The sequence below is a fragment of the Bos javanicus genome, chromosome 18, assembly GCF_032452875.1.
Source record: "Bos javanicus breed banteng chromosome 18, ARS-OSU_banteng_1.0, whole genome shotgun sequence".
NCBI classification, from domain to species: Eukaryota; Metazoa; Chordata; class Mammalia; order Artiodactyla; family Bovidae; genus Bos; species Bos javanicus.
The window spans coordinates 5647082-5662416 of record NC_083885.1 but is presented as its reverse complement, the minus strand read 5'-3'; the positions used below and the strand labels follow the sequence as shown (position 1 = coordinate 5662416).

General features: G+C 48.0%; 1 protein-coding gene and 1 non-coding gene across 7 annotated transcripts in view; one reads left to right on the top strand and one right to left on the bottom strand.

The window, feature by feature from the left end:
• Nucleotides 1–15335, bottom strand: part of WWOX (WW domain containing oxidoreductase) — a 908337-nt gene that overhangs the window by 726720 nt on the left and 166282 nt on the right. The window lies entirely within an intron of this gene.
• TRNAC-ACA (transfer RNA cysteine (anticodon ACA)) lies at nucleotides 5248–5319 on the top strand. Its single transcript has one exon. It is a non-coding gene; the product is annotated as a tRNA-Cys (tRNA).

Here is a 15335-nt window from a genome sequence, read left to right as displayed (position 1 = left end):
CAGAAAAGTGTCTTCAAGGATGGGTGGCACAGAGCTTCTCTCACTCATTCCCACTCTTTCCTGGTTTTCAGCTCAGCGGAAGGGACAGTGGACCACGACCAGCCCAAAAGACAGGCAGCCTAGACTCCGTCCTGAGAATCTAAGCGTGAGCTGCATCACACAAGGCAGCCGATTAAACCTGAGCAAGGGGACAGCTCATGGGAAAAGACAGGCAGCCTAGACTCCCTCCTGAGAATCTAAGCCTGAGCCGAGTCACACAAGGCAGCCGATTAAAACTGAACCATCCCAGGACAGCTCACGGGAAAAGACCCCCGTGAGCCTGCGGTCATGGCGACCACAGAACGCCAGGCACAAGGACGAAAGCTGCACGCTTGTGACAACAGCGTGCAGTGCACTGAGGCCCCCATGCACCGATCTGAAAAGTAAGCCACAGTGTGCTTGCCTTCTCGTTACATGCACGCAGAGTCACACCAGATACAGCATCATGCTTTCCTTCTCAAATCATCCAGTCTTCTCTGTTGCTTGCAGCCAAAGAGCCCTTAGATCCGCAAGGTCTCCAACCATAACACAAAGCTGGAGATTCTTCTATTCTTTATGCACTCCCCTCTAATCCTTCCATTCCCGTTTCCATCGAAACTAAAACTTTTTCAGAAATATAAATACACACATAGGGAAAAAGAAATCCTCCCAAGCCCAGGGTTCCTAAAGGTTCCTATAGGCTGCTTCTCAGGCCACTCAATTATCAAACTCCCCTAGGAAGCAGGGATCAGGGCACGTCATCCTCCAACTCTGAACATGAAATGCCTCTGACTCAAAGGGAAGAGAACTCACATTCCCGTGGTGTTTTCTAAAGAAATATTGTTAGAACCAGTTTCTGCTCCTGGATCTTTTGTGCTCCAGGGTAGAAGCAGGCAGCGGTCCAAACGCCGTGTGACCTTTTCAGCAGCTGTAAGGAAAAAGTCACTACCACTTTGCTTTCCATATCGAGGCTGAAGAAAGAACACGCAAAGCCAATGCACCAGGGGATTAGCAATGTCTTCCAAAAAAGAAACAGAAAATGTTTATGGGGAGTGAAAATGAATGATAATCATCTCACTGTCCACTCTCATTTCCTGGTGGTTCCACCAAGTCCCGGGATGTCATAAACACTGAGAGGGGAATGAAACGCTCTCATAAATCAAGGTGAGGACTCTGGGAAGGAGCCGCGGGGAGGCACGCCTGCTGAGTTGCAGACTCTCTGGACAGAGAGTCAACAGGCAGAGAGCCGCCTTTCAGAACCTATGCAAGGCGGCCCGGAAGCAGAAGGAACGCACATTCCTCCGCATCCACGCCGGCATACACACATGAGCATTCTCGAGCGCTAAGAAGGCCATCCGCACGCACCTCTAATGTGGTCCCATCTTCCCACCACTGCTCCCCAGGCTGCAGCCCAGCGCTTCTCAACTCAGCACTGCTGACTTCTGGGGTCAGATCATTCTTCGTGTGGGGGTGAACCCACACACTGAAGGATGTTTAGAAGAATCTCTGGCTCTGACCCACTAGGTGCCAGGAGCCCCTATCCATCACAAACGCAAATGTGTCCAGACATGGTCACAGGTGCCCAGTATCATCACCCTCAGGGATGGCGGCTGCTTTGGTGAACTCGCTCCGCGTGTGTATTTACTCAAAACCCCACCAGCACTCAAGTCTCCATGGTTGTTTATCCCATCCTCCACTTGGGTAACCTCTACTCATCCTTCTGATTCAGCCTCAGAACAACTGCCATCCCTAAGCCGCCTCGGACCCCTCCATTCCTTCGAGGAGTTAGGTGCCCCTTTTCCAGTGCCCCTGATTTCCTGGACCATGGGTGACCCATCCCACCCACAGACTCCTATCTCAGCAGGCTTTACCTCTAGCTTCTCTCTCTCTTGCAAGCAGGAGGCTTATTTCCTCTCTGAGTCCCCAGTGCTCAGGAGAGTGCTGGGTCATAGCAGATGTTCAATAAAGGCTTGTTAGAAACATGAATAATGAATAAACAGGGAGACAAGGGAAGCGTCGGCAGGAGGCCTGGCATGCAGGACGCGTGAGTACACAGCTCTACAGCTTCCAAAGCAGCGTGGAGAGGGAGCCTGCAGCCGGGGGCCCACCACCCGGGATGGAACACGGGGGAAGAAAAGGAAAGGGCGTTACATCACCGTCACCACTGTGCAGGCAGAGTCTCAGCTTGACAGGCTGTTAAGCTGGGTACAGCAATGGAGAAGGCAGTACAGGAATAAAAAATTTTAAAAAGCTCCATTTTCCAGGTTACAAAACTGAAGCTCAGGTTAAAACATCTTGTCCAAGGACATATCCTGGAGAAGAGAAAGAGCTCTGAGTCGAAGGTAAGCCATGAGGTCTCTGTCCCAGCAACCAGGAAACAATGCCACAGGCAGGGAGAGAGCTGTCCGTTCGAATCCTGTAGCCGTGAGAGACACTTCAAGCAGAAGACTACTTGGCTCTCTTGCCAAGATGCTGAGTGAGTGACAAGAGATGCATTCACATTCACTGCGTCTGGCGGGGGGACAGGCGCAGGCCTCTCGGAAAGGAAAGCGACAGCCCGTGTTAAGGCACCACGGGATGGTGGGACCTTTGCACCAGCTGCTCCACTTCAGGGAATCTGACCAAGCAAAACCATCGTGCACACAACTGCTCAGTGCACAGATACAGACACTGTTACCTGCAGTATCACTTATAACAGTAAAAAAAAAAAAAAAAAAAAAACAACAGAAAGTAGAAATCCCCTAAAAATTCAACACTAGGATCCTGGTGAAATGAACATAAATCCACTCTACTGAATGCTATGATACGATGTAAAATGGTGTGCATTCAGTTCAGTTCAGTCGATCAGGCGTGTCCAACTCCTTGCGACCCCATGGACTGCAGCACGTCAGGCTTCCCTGTCCATCACCAACTCCTGGAGCTTGGTCAAACTCATGTCCATCGAGTCAGTGATGCCATCCAACCATCTCATCCCCTGTCGTCCCCTTCTCCTCCTGCCTTCAATCCTTCCCAGCATCAGTGGCTTTTCCAGTGTGTCAGTTCTTCATATCAGGTGGCCGAAGTATGTAATATGGTGTGAATTAGCATATTATGGCGTGTATCAACCGTTACTATGTAAAATGGTGTGTATTAGCAGAGTGTTAAAACAGGAGGCGGTAGCTTGGTTCAACTGTGGCATGAAAACGGAGGAGTCACATCTCTTTAAATGCAATCGTGGTAATTTGTAGCATGTTCACACAGTGGAATACTCAAGAGCCAGGAGAATGATGTACAACCATATGCAACACGAAGCATAAATCTCATAAGCATAATGTTGAAAGAAAGAAGCAGACACACAGGAGTACCCAGGGCATGATTCCATTTGCATAAGATCGAAGGCAGACAGAGACCATCTTTGCAGTCCGGAGTCAGGTCGCTGGGAAGCCTTGCAGGGTGACGGAGCTGTCTGGGAGACAAGCACTGAACGTGGCAGAAGCAGGCCTCGGAGTTACGGTTTCTTCCTGACCCAGTGACCGACGGCCTGCTGGTGCTCAGCTTGTTCATCTCAAATCAGCAGCAAGAACGCCCACTTTCGCAGGTGTGTGATTTATTTCCACAGTTTTAAAAACACAGTCACAATTCCATAAAAACAAGAAGCTGCCTCTGAGAGTTAGTTAGGAAGAAGTCAATCACTGCAGTAACAGAGGTTGTCTTTAGATGGTGAGACCATGGAAACTGCCTTCCCATCTTCCTACTGCTCTATGTTATCTGAATAAGCGTTTTTATGGGGAGAGGAAGTAAACAGTACTTAAAAACGCTCAGCAGGATCCCACCAACCTAACAACAGTGTTCCGAGCCTCGAGGTGCGTGCGTGCACGTGTTCTACCAAGGGAAGCACAGCCAGTCTGGAGGAAGGAGGTCCTTCTAATCTCTACGAGTAAAGGGAGCGTTCTCTCTCACTGGCCAGTCTGGGCGAACTAACCACAGGGAGACAGAGTCTGAAATCCTGTGGGAATCAACTAAGAAACACTAAAGACATATCACGGTAAAAAGTATGAAAGCACTTGTGCCCAAATACTGTGGGTAGGGAGTCTGGATGGTTTTTATTTTCCTCGCCTTATCCGTATTTTTATTTTTTTAAATACTGAAAATGTGTGAATTATTTGTGCCTGAGTTACTCACCTGAAAATGGGGATGACAGAAACCTGAATAACTACAAGGATTCAGATCAGATCAGTCGCTCAGTCGTGTCCGACTCTTTGTGACCCCATGAATCGCAGCACGCCAGGCCTCCCTGTCCATCACCAACTCCCGGAGTTCACTCAGACTCACGTCCATCAAGTCAGTGATGCCATCCAGCCAGCTCATCCTCCATTGTCCCCTTCTCCTCCTGCCCCCAATCCCTCCCAGCATCAGAGTCTTTTCCAATGAGTCAACTCTTCGCATGAGGTGGCCAAAGTACTGGAGTTTCAGCTTCAGCATCATTCCCTCCAAAGAAATCCCAGGACTGACGTCCTTCAGAATGGACTGGTTGGATCTCCTTGCAGTCCAAGGGACACTCAAGACTCTTCTCCAACACCACAGTTCAAAAGCATCAATTCTTTGGCGCTCAGCCTTCTTCACAGTCCAACTCTCACACCCATACATGACCACTGGAAAAACCACAGCCTTGACTAGACGGACCTTTGTTGGCAAAGCAATGTCTCTGCTTTTGAATATGCTATCTAGGTTGGTCATAACTTTCCTTCCAAGGAGTAAGCGTCTTTTAATTTCATGGCTGTAGTCACCATCTGCAGTGATTTTGGAGCCCCCAAAAATAAAGTCTGACACTGTTTCCACTGTTTCCCCATCTATTTCCCATGAAGTAATGGGACCGGATGCCATGATCTTAGTTTTCTGAATGTTGAGCTTTAAGCCAACTTTTTCGCTCTCCACTTTCATTTTCATCAAGAGGCTTCTTAGTTCCTCTTCACTTTCTGACATAAGGGTGGTGTCATCTGCATATCTGAGGTTATTGATATTTCTCCCAGCAATTAACTACAAGGCTTAACAAGCACTAAACAGTGTTAAGTGCACAGAGTGTGATAAGCACATTTCAGAGGTGTTTGTTTTCTTCTTCTTCATATAATTATTTTCATGTTGTATAAAAATTGCAACATACCAAGAAAGATTCTTCTTCAAAACAAAAACAAGAGTGCCACTTCTCGTTCTCAACATTTCTACTACTACCTCTCCACTGATTTTAGGACTTCCCTTGTGGCTCAGACGGTAAAGCGTCTGCCTACAATGCAGGAGACCCGGGTTCGATCCCTGGGTTGGGAAGATCCTCTGGAGAAGGAAATGGCAACCCACTCCAGTACTCTTGCCTGGAAAATCCCATGGATGGAGGAGCGTGGCAGGCTATGGGGTCACAAAGAGTTGGACACGACTGAGAGTCTTCACTTGGTCACTGATTTTAGTTGCTAAACAATTTTAAATTAATTCTAGGGAAATCTCTACTTTTGCCTCATGTTTAATGCTTTCTTAAATGAGAAAAGTTGCTGTTTATATAGCACACAGAAAAAAAAGAGACAAAATCTGACACCAAAAATTAGAGAGAGAGAAAATGGGGTTGGGGGAGGATGGAGGACTGGACAGATGGAGAGATAGACAGAAGGATGGAGGGATGGACAGAAGGATGGAGGGATGGACAGAAGGATCGAGAGATGGATAACTGACTGGCTAGACTGGTGGGCGGGTGAGTGTGAAGGAAGATGTTTAGATGGATAGACAGCTGAAAGGACAGATGGATAAAAACTAGAACAAACTGCCCAGAAACGCTCAAGACATCCGAACGAAAGAGAAGGTCTGTGACAGATCCCAGCAAGAATTCCCATCCGATGCAGGGACTGACTTCCCAGAGGGCCCCCAGGTGACTGTGAATGTAGGAAGAAGCTGACAGAAGCAGCAGAGACAGGTCAATAAATCAGGGTAACAGCAGCAACAGTGGAGGGGGCCACAGCAGTTGCGCTCAGGCACTGGCAGCAGCAGGAACACACGTTTAGGGAATCTCGCTGACACGCCCCGCAGGTTTTTCAAGGTGCTTCCTATTCTTTATCTGGTAACGAGGAATGAAGACTGCAGGTGGAATGAGGATTGCTAGTCTGCTTGCCTCCATATGGGAAGATGTCTTTCACATCAGTGTGATCACAAGGGCCTTAACACAGGAAACAGGGGCAGAAGAAAGGATGAGAGACATGGCCGTCTGAGAATGACTCGGTCCAATGCTGCCGGCTTGCAGAAGGAGGAAGGAAGGGGCCACGAGCCAAGGAATGTGAACAGTCTCCGTAAACTAGAGAAGACAAGGAGGCAGGCCCTCCCCTGGAGCCTCCAGAAAGAAGAGAGGCTGTCATCACCAGGGAGACCCGTGTTAGAATTCTGACCTCCAAAACTAGAAGGTAATACATTTGTGTTGTTTGAAGACATTAAGCTTCAGGTAATTTATTACGGCAGCCATAGAAAACTAACACCCCCGCCCCCAGCCTACTTTTCAAAAATAAGTTTTATTACACAAGTCATATGGGAGCATGGTTCCCCTTTAAAAAAACTTGAGCATTAATAGGGCTTCTCTGGTGGCTTGGTGGCAAAGAATTCACCTGCCAATACAGGAGACACGGGTTTGATCCCTGGGTTGGGAAGATCCCCTTGAGGAGGAAATGGCAACCCACTCCAGTATTCTTGCCTGGAGAATCCCATGGACAGAGGAGTCTGGCAGGTTACAGCCCAGGGGGAGGCAAAGACTTAGCAACTAAACAGCAGCCAAGCATGAACAGCCAGGTTACAGGGCCCCGTGGCCCTCAATCCTGGCCCTTCTCCGCACTGCCAAACCCCTACAAAGGTGATAATAATGACATACATACAATAATCTGGGGTGCATCTCCTGGGTCCCCTGGTCTGCATGTCCTCAAGTTTATATGCGCCCAGATCACAACACACATGGATTCTTCCAGTAGTTCCAGTCTTCAAACAGTTAACATCCCCTCACCAGGAAGGAAACCAGCTCACCAAGCCCCACACAGAGGGAGCCCAGTGTCTGCAGGTGCTCCTGGGGGAAGGGGGGGGTGACGGTTTGAGGGGGTTTCATGCACCTCCTGTCTCCCTTCCAGTTATAAATCCCCTCACTCTGGAGCTTGGGGCGGGAACTGAGGTCTCCAAACCTGAATCTGTTCAATGTCCGTCACGTAGAAGATCAAGAAAGGAATTTGTTTATACACGTTGGGCCTTGTACTACCAAATATATATATATATATATATATCCAGGCTAAGACATTCAGGGAGCATGATCAATAGCACTACAACCAGCCTGCGAGTGTTGAAAGGGCTCACACCACACCGTCCCCCTCCTGTTCGGTAACCCTCAGGCCATCTGGCACTCTTCACAACTCCTGTATCTGTCTCCCACATCTTCTGGGAGAGGGCTCACAAATCACAAGTTAGTTCAGGCTTGCAGAGCCCAAGGTGCATGAAATACTCCTCAAACCCACGGAGGCAGCTGGCACATGGCCATGCTCAAGGTCTGTCTCCTGGGGGCTGCCTACACCCAGGCCTGAGCCCATGCCTGCCTGGCTCATGCTCATACTGTCCACAGGGGGGCCCTACCCTCAGAGGTGGCTCCTGGTCTCCACTAGTGAGGGTCACTCCTCTGCAAATTGCACTCGGTTCTCTCGGGGGCTTATTGTTGTTCGGTTGCTCAGCCATGTCCAACTCTTTGTGAGCCCATGGACTGCAGCACACCAGGCTTCCCTGTCCTTCACCATCTCCCAGAGCTTGCTCAAACTCATGTCCATGGAGTCAGCAATGTCATCCAACCATCTCATCCTCTGTTGACCCCTGCTTCTCCTGCCTTCAACTTTTCCCAGCATCAGATCTTTTCTAATGAGTCAGCTCTTCGTATTAGGTAGCCAAAGTATTGGAGCTTCAGCTTCAGTAACGGTCTTTAAAATGAATATTCAGGACTGATCTCCTTTACGATGGACTGGTTGGATCACCTTGCAGTCCAAGGGACTCTCAAGAGTCTTCTCCAACACCACAGTTCAAAAGTATCAATTCTTCAGTGCTCAGCCTTCTTTATGGTCCAACTCTCACATCCACACATGAGCACTGGAAAAACCATAGCTTTGACTACACAGACCTTTGATGGTGAAGTAATGTCTCTGCTTTTTAATCTGCTGTCTAGGTTGGTCATAGCTTTTCTTCCAAACAGCAAGCGTCTTTTAATTTCATGACTGTAGTCACCATCTGCAGTGATTTTGGAGCCCCCAAAAATAAAGTCTGACACTGTTTCCACTGTTTCCCCATCTATTTGCCATGAAGTGATGGGACCAGATGCCACGATCTTAGTTTTCTCAATGTTGAGTTTTCAGCCAGCTTTTTCATTCTCCTCTTTCACTTTCATCAAGAGGCTCTTTAGTTCTTCTTCGCTTTCTTCCATAAGGGTGGTGTCATCTGCATATCTGAGGTTATTGATATTTCTCCCTGCAATCTTGATTCCAGCTTGTGCTTCATCTAGCCTGGCATTTCACATGATGTACTCTGGACAGAAGTTAAATAAGCAGGGTGATAATATACAGCCTTGAGGTACTCCTTTTCCAATCTGGAACTAGTCCATTCTTCCCTGTCCAGTTCTACGTGTTGCTTCTTGACCTGCATACAGGTTTCTCAGGAGGAAGGTCAGGTGGTCTGGTATTCCCATCTCTTTCAGAATTTCCCACAGTTTGTTGTGATCCACACAGTCAAAGGCTTTAGTGTAGTCAATGAAACAGAAGTAGATATTTTTCTGGAATTTTCTTGCTTTCTCTATAATCCAACAGATGTTGGCAATTTAACCTCTGGTTCCTCTGCCTTTTCTAAATCCAGCTCGAGCATCTGGGAGTTCTTGGTTCACATAATGTTGAAGCCTGGCTTGGAGAATTTTGAGCATTACTTTGCTAGCATGTGAAATGAGTGCAACTGTGTGGTAGTTTAACATTCTTTGGCATTGTCCTTCTTTGGTACTGGAATAAAAACTGACCTTTTCCAGTCCTGTGGCCACTGTTAAGTTTTCCAAATTTGCTGGCATAATGAATACAGCACTTTAACAGCATCATCTTTTAGGATTTGAAATAGCTCAGCTGAAATTCTGTCACCCCACTAGCTTTGTTCGTAGTGATGCTACTCAGTAAATTAGCATCAGTAAGTTAGTAAATTCCACTGGGTTTTCCCAGGGGCTAAAACATAGGGAAAAGGGTGGAGATGGGCTGAGATGGAAGTCAGAGTAGGCAAAGGTAAGAAGAATTCCATTCTCACCAGCCCAACCCTCATACTGGAGCCCAAGAGCCAGGTTAAGGCATGGAACCCCCATCCCAGAGAGATGCCCAATGCAATGAGACGAGGTGTGGCATTCCACCGTGCCCAGCACACAGAGTGCACCCCGTACGTGATGGGGGCAGGACTGGGGTGGCTACAGCATCATGAGGACCACTAGCATTATTACAGACTCGGGTCCACTCATCAGCTGTGAGGGCCAGGACTTTGGATATACAGCTAAAGCCATCAATCTGGAAATGTGGCGGTGCTCTCAGGAGAACACATGAGCTCCAAGAGGAATATAACCAGCTTGTCCTTGGTATTCAGTGAAAAATTAATTCATTCCATCAACAAACATCGTGTGTACTAACCTGAATGTGTGCATGAGATAGATTCCTGCCATGTGGTGTGGGCAGGGCCCAGGAAGACTCTTTCCAAGAAATGACAGAAATGATTTCAGGGTAGCTTAAGGAAATTCAAGAGTAGAAGGAAACACATCAAGTGAATGTTCTTACGGGAAAAGCTGAATAACTTCTGGATACGTGATCACAAAAGCAAACAACCACCAGTCGATGTATCATGGTGGTGGGAGGGAGGAGCCATGGATGATGGTGCTGCTGATGACAGTGGGAGAAGAGCTAAAGGAAGAAGACAGGAGGGAGGGGAAGATGGAAAAACGGTGACAACAACCACAATGCTCATGGCGGGGACAGTCACTCAACACCCACTGACGCCAATCCAAGCATCACACACACCTGACCTCGTTTAATCCTTTCAACAATTCTCGAAAGAGCAAATGTTAGCCACTCAGTCATGGCCAACTCTTTCCGACCCTGTAGACTATAGCCCACCAGGCTCCTCTGTCCATGGAATTCTCCAGGCAAGAATACTGGAATTTGGGTTGCCATTCCCTTCTCCAGGGGATCTTCCCAACCCAGGGGTCAAACTGGGATCTCCTGCATTGCAGACAGATTCTTTTACCTTCTGAGCCACCAGGGAAGCCTCAACAATCCTATCATAGGTTCAGTTATTACCCGCTTCTTACAGAGGGGAACCTTCAGACTGAGTAGGGTTACACTGTGGTCCAGTGAGTCAAGTCCAAGGCATCGGCCTGACTGGTGACCAAGCTCACGACCACCGAAGCAGACGCTGCTGGGTGCCCCCTCTGATCACTCTCCCTGTCATCTTTGCTAAGAGCACCCAGGAAAGACAGTCCCCTTTCCAGACTCCTTGCACTATGTGTGGCCTGATGGACAAGTTGGTGTCCCCCTTCTCCTTGTTAAGGAAGTAGACAGGACACTTGGAGGCTGGGCAGCCATGTGCTAAGAAGGGCTGAGGGGAGAACCCACAGCAGTCCTGGCCCCCTGACAGCATCACGCACATGTGCCCCCAGACTCAACGGCCTCCCCGCAGGTCTCTTATAATAAGAGAGACGAACCCCTGACGGGGAAAGCTGGGGTCCAGGCCAAGCCACAGCTGATGGAAGCACTGCAGGGAGGTGACCCCCAGTCAGCATAGGACCCACTCAGGCTCCCCTTGTCCCACCAGCTGCACAGGCTGGACATCACATGTGGGATCTGGTTCTGGTCTTGAAGCCTTAGGGTCACAACACTTGACCAGAATCTGAATTCTGCTAACTCAGACGGGGGAACTGTAGGAAGAAGTGGGGTTCTCCAGGAAGTGCAGGAAGGCGCAGGGTTCATCACATTTCTAGACTCTTTGATCTGAAGTAAGAAATACACTCTTGTGGTCACAAATGAAACAAGCCCAACAAATACGCTGAAAAGACGCTAATCACGGAGTGAACAGCTGAGGCTACACACAGACCGGTCTTTGGGAAGAGTGCCTAGATGGACTCTCAGTGACTCTGGGGACTTATGTGGGTGCCTCAAGGCAGGATCCTAAAAGACCTATGCCGGAGGGAAAGGAAACCTCCGGCGAGACCCTGATAGCGTAACCAGACAACACGTAACAACCACTGGAGCCTTAGCTGGAAACAGCTGGGCTCAGCCTTCCAGAATCTTCTACCATAAAATGTCCAGGGAGACCACGGATATTATTATTCCATTATGTACTTCTACAAGTTCTTCCTACCTCACATTTGCTTTGTGGCATTTGTTCCATTTACATGTGAAGGAAGAAGAAAGGAGGCACCGATTCATCACAGAAACGCCTAAGCTGTAGGTGCTTCATGTATTACTAAAAGGCTGCTCTCGTGGAAGACTTAGATGGTGGGCAGCACAGAGATGCTTTTCCGCATGGTCTGCTCTGTGGGCGGGTGTCTATATATAAACACAGCTCGAATCCGCTGTGGGGTGTGCAGCCCAAGTTGACGCCGTGTGAAACACATCTGGATCAGGCCCTGTTCCCAATCAAAGGAAAGCCGTTCTTCTTGGTGGTCCGACCACTTAACTTAAACAAAAAGAACTGAGCCAACTTTCATCAATGAGCCTTTCTTCCAACCGAAAAGAAAAAATAAAAAAGGATAAAAAAATGAGTTGGCTACTGGTTATGGCGATGTTTTGCCACAAGGTTAATAATGATGGGTTTCAGGTCGCTGGCAATTTCTCACTTCAAACAAACTTGAACCATCCACCCTCAAGTGGCGACTGTTTGACGTGGGCTGTCCGGCACCCACGACCCTTCTTGGACACCCAAGTGGTGGGTGAGTGACATTCTGCCATTCTATCGTTACCAGAAACGAGAGACTTCTCATCCTCAAAATTTAAAAAGTGCTTATATATTCAAGTCCAATGGAAGACGCATAGGCTTGCTCCATTTCACGACTACTGGAACTTGAATTAGAGACTTATAATCAGTTCATGGAAGCTGGGCTCATTCTTCCAGAGGGAACTAGGGAGGAAAAAATCAGAAACACCCCTGCTATCATTCAGAACATGCCACAGCTTTTTCCTCCACTGCCGCTCCCTTTTTCCCAGATGCTCATTTCACTTCTAAGTGGCCTAACCAGAGGTTTCAAGGCTCCCCCTCCCCTAGTGCAGGGAAAGAAGGTTCGAAGGACAGAAGAATGAATGAATGGAGTGAAATGACGTCAAAGTTGCTCAGTCGTGTCTGACTCTGCGACCCCATGAACTATACAGTCCATGGAGTTCTCCAGGCCAGAATACTGGAGTGGGTAGCCTTTTCCTTCTCCGGGGGATCTTCCCAACCCAGGGACAGAACCCAGGTCTCCTGCATGGCAGGCAGATTCTTTACCAGCTGAGCCACAAGGGAAGCCCAAAAACACTGGAGTGGGTAGCCTATCCCTTCTCCAGCAGATCTTCCCGACCCAGGAATTGAACTGGGGTCTCCTGCACTGCAGGCGGGTTCTTTACCAGCTGAGCTATCAGGGAAGCCTGAATGAATGAAGAAATTTGCTTAAATTGGGAGGGGAAACATTAGGGAGCAGTGGAGATGATGGACAGCAAGAAACCACGTGCCCTTTGGATGCCTGTACTCAGCTAACTGTTGCCTCCTCCACCAGTTTTTATTTACTTTATTAACAAACAGGTCTATTTCATTTTTGGCCACACTGCGTGGTGTGTGGGATCCTAGTTCCCCAAGCGGGGACTGAACCCGTACCCAGTGCACTGGGAGCTCGAGTCCCAGCCACTGAGCCGCCAGGGAAGTTCCCCTGCTCCCATCTGTGAATCTAACAGGAATGCCAGGTTTTTACGTGAAGTCTCCCAATCTGCATTTGCATCTCAGCCATTTTTTAAAGTCACCATGTGAGGAAAACAAAACACATCCTGCTGGCGGGCGACGTCCACGGATGCAGAGGAACGTGACCCTGGGTGTTCTCCTCCGGAAGTCGCGTCCGCAGCCATGGCCTGTGCCTGCTCTGGGCCAAGACAAATGTGAAAGGGGAGGCAGGGAGGCGGGAGGACAGTCTGGGAGCTGCAGGCGGGTCCTCAGACTTTCTCGGGTGATATATTGGCCTGTCAAATCTCATGACCCGGGGAGGATGATAAACACTCGAAACCTCATCTAATTTTAAAGTTACTTTGATGCAGGAACCAACTTGTGGGCAGATCAGCCTCCACTCTGCGCCCTAAGCTCTATGCCAGATACCTCCCCTGAAGGAGAGAGGGGAAGGGCCCATCCCACCCCCTGCACCCCACTCGTGAGGCCGAGGCAGGTGGGTGGCAGGGGGCTGTCATCCCAGGATCCCAACGTCCCCCAGGTGGGCGGCAGGGACAAGAGGCAGTCCTGATCTACAGTGCTCCTTCCTGTGTGCTGATTATAGGCAAAGGGCCCTGAGGTCTTGGAGGGTTTGGTTTCTTAACAGGAGACTTGAAGCTTTCTTCCCACAATTTTTTTTTTGGTCTTACTGATTGTGGCACAGAGCCCTGGGGAGCCTTCTTCTGCTGAGATAAACACAGGGCACCCTCACAGTCCTCATGAACACATTTTTCCTCCTCCCAAGTTTCACCGAAGGAAATCCTTCCCACGGTCAGTCTTAGATGGGTTGGAAGTCGAAATCAGATTCACAAAAATACAACAAGATGTACAAGAAATTAAGTTTCCTTGATAATGCAAAAGTACTGAAAATTAACAACAAAGCCTTGTTAGCTGGAAAAAGAGACTGACAGTATCCACAATATCTGGTCATGAAATAACCTGTGACCCCTAATCCCCAAAAAAACCTCCCTACTGAAACAGAGTAAAAGATGTTATACCAAATATGACATGTGAACCTCGAGACTGACTCACAGACTGATTGAAAACCAAAAGCTATCAGAGACATTTTGAGCATGACTGGGTAAATCTTGTTACACTCTTTTATGTTAGTGAATTATCCTCAGTTTCACAGACATGATAATGTTGATAAATGTGATCACACAGAGCAAGGTCTTTGGTTTTGGGAGATGTCTGCCCAAGTATTTAAGTGTAAAGAGTGTCAACGTCCGCAACTTACATACAGATATGGATGGACGGATGAATGGATGGACGGATGAATGGATGGATACATCTATCGGTGGCTGAACAGGTGGATGGATAAATGGATGACCAGATGAATGGATGGATGAATAAATGGAATGGATGGATGGACAGACAGATGTGTTGATGGACTAACTAAATAAGGTATTGCTGCTGCTGCTAAGTCGCTTCAGTTGTGTCCGACTCTATGCGACCCCATCCCTGGGATTCTCCAGGCAAGAACACTGGAGTGGGTTGCCATTTCTTTCTCCAATGCATGAAAGTGAAAAGTGAAAGTGAAATCGCTCAGTCGTGTCCGACTCTTTGCAACCCCATGAACTGCAGCCCATCAGGCTCCTCCGTCCATGGGATTTTCCAGACAAGAGTAGTGGAGTGGGGTGCCATTGCCTTCTCCAAAATAAGGCATTAGCAATTATTAAATCTAGGTGGTGAGCATATAGTTATACACTGTACTACTACTGTTTGAATTTTCTATATACTCAATAATTTTTACAACCAAAAGTTAAGAAATCTGTTACTTTCAGAATTTCAGTGTTTTATTTCATCTTTCTTTAAAACACTTTTAAAAGCAGGTATTACAAAGAAGTAGCATGTGGAAAATGGTTTTAAAAGTGAGATTTACTCCCATTAATATTACAGAGAAGAGGGTCTGACTGTTGAGATCCCAACCTGAGGGTCTTTTAAAGGGCATCCCAAAGAACACTAAACCCATTCCTTCAACTGACTGTCGAGAAAACCGAGGCTCACAGAGGTTCAGGGACTCCCCTACAATCACACAACAAGTTAGCCACAGACAAAGGGATATGATGGACCCCAGAGTTGCTCTCTACAACATACCAGACCACTTGAGCTGTCTGGCCTTGTCTTGATTCATAGCCGATTTTCAGGAGGATAGAGTATGCCTTAGCGACGGCATTATCATTCATCCTTTGTTTTTAGAAATGATGTGGTTTTCTCAGAACCACAGGCTTCAAATGCACATTCTTATCTTTCCCATTCACCCAATGGACTCTTTATCCCACTTACTGTAAAGGGCATTTTCTTGGGCACTTGGAGAAATGGGCAGACCTGCA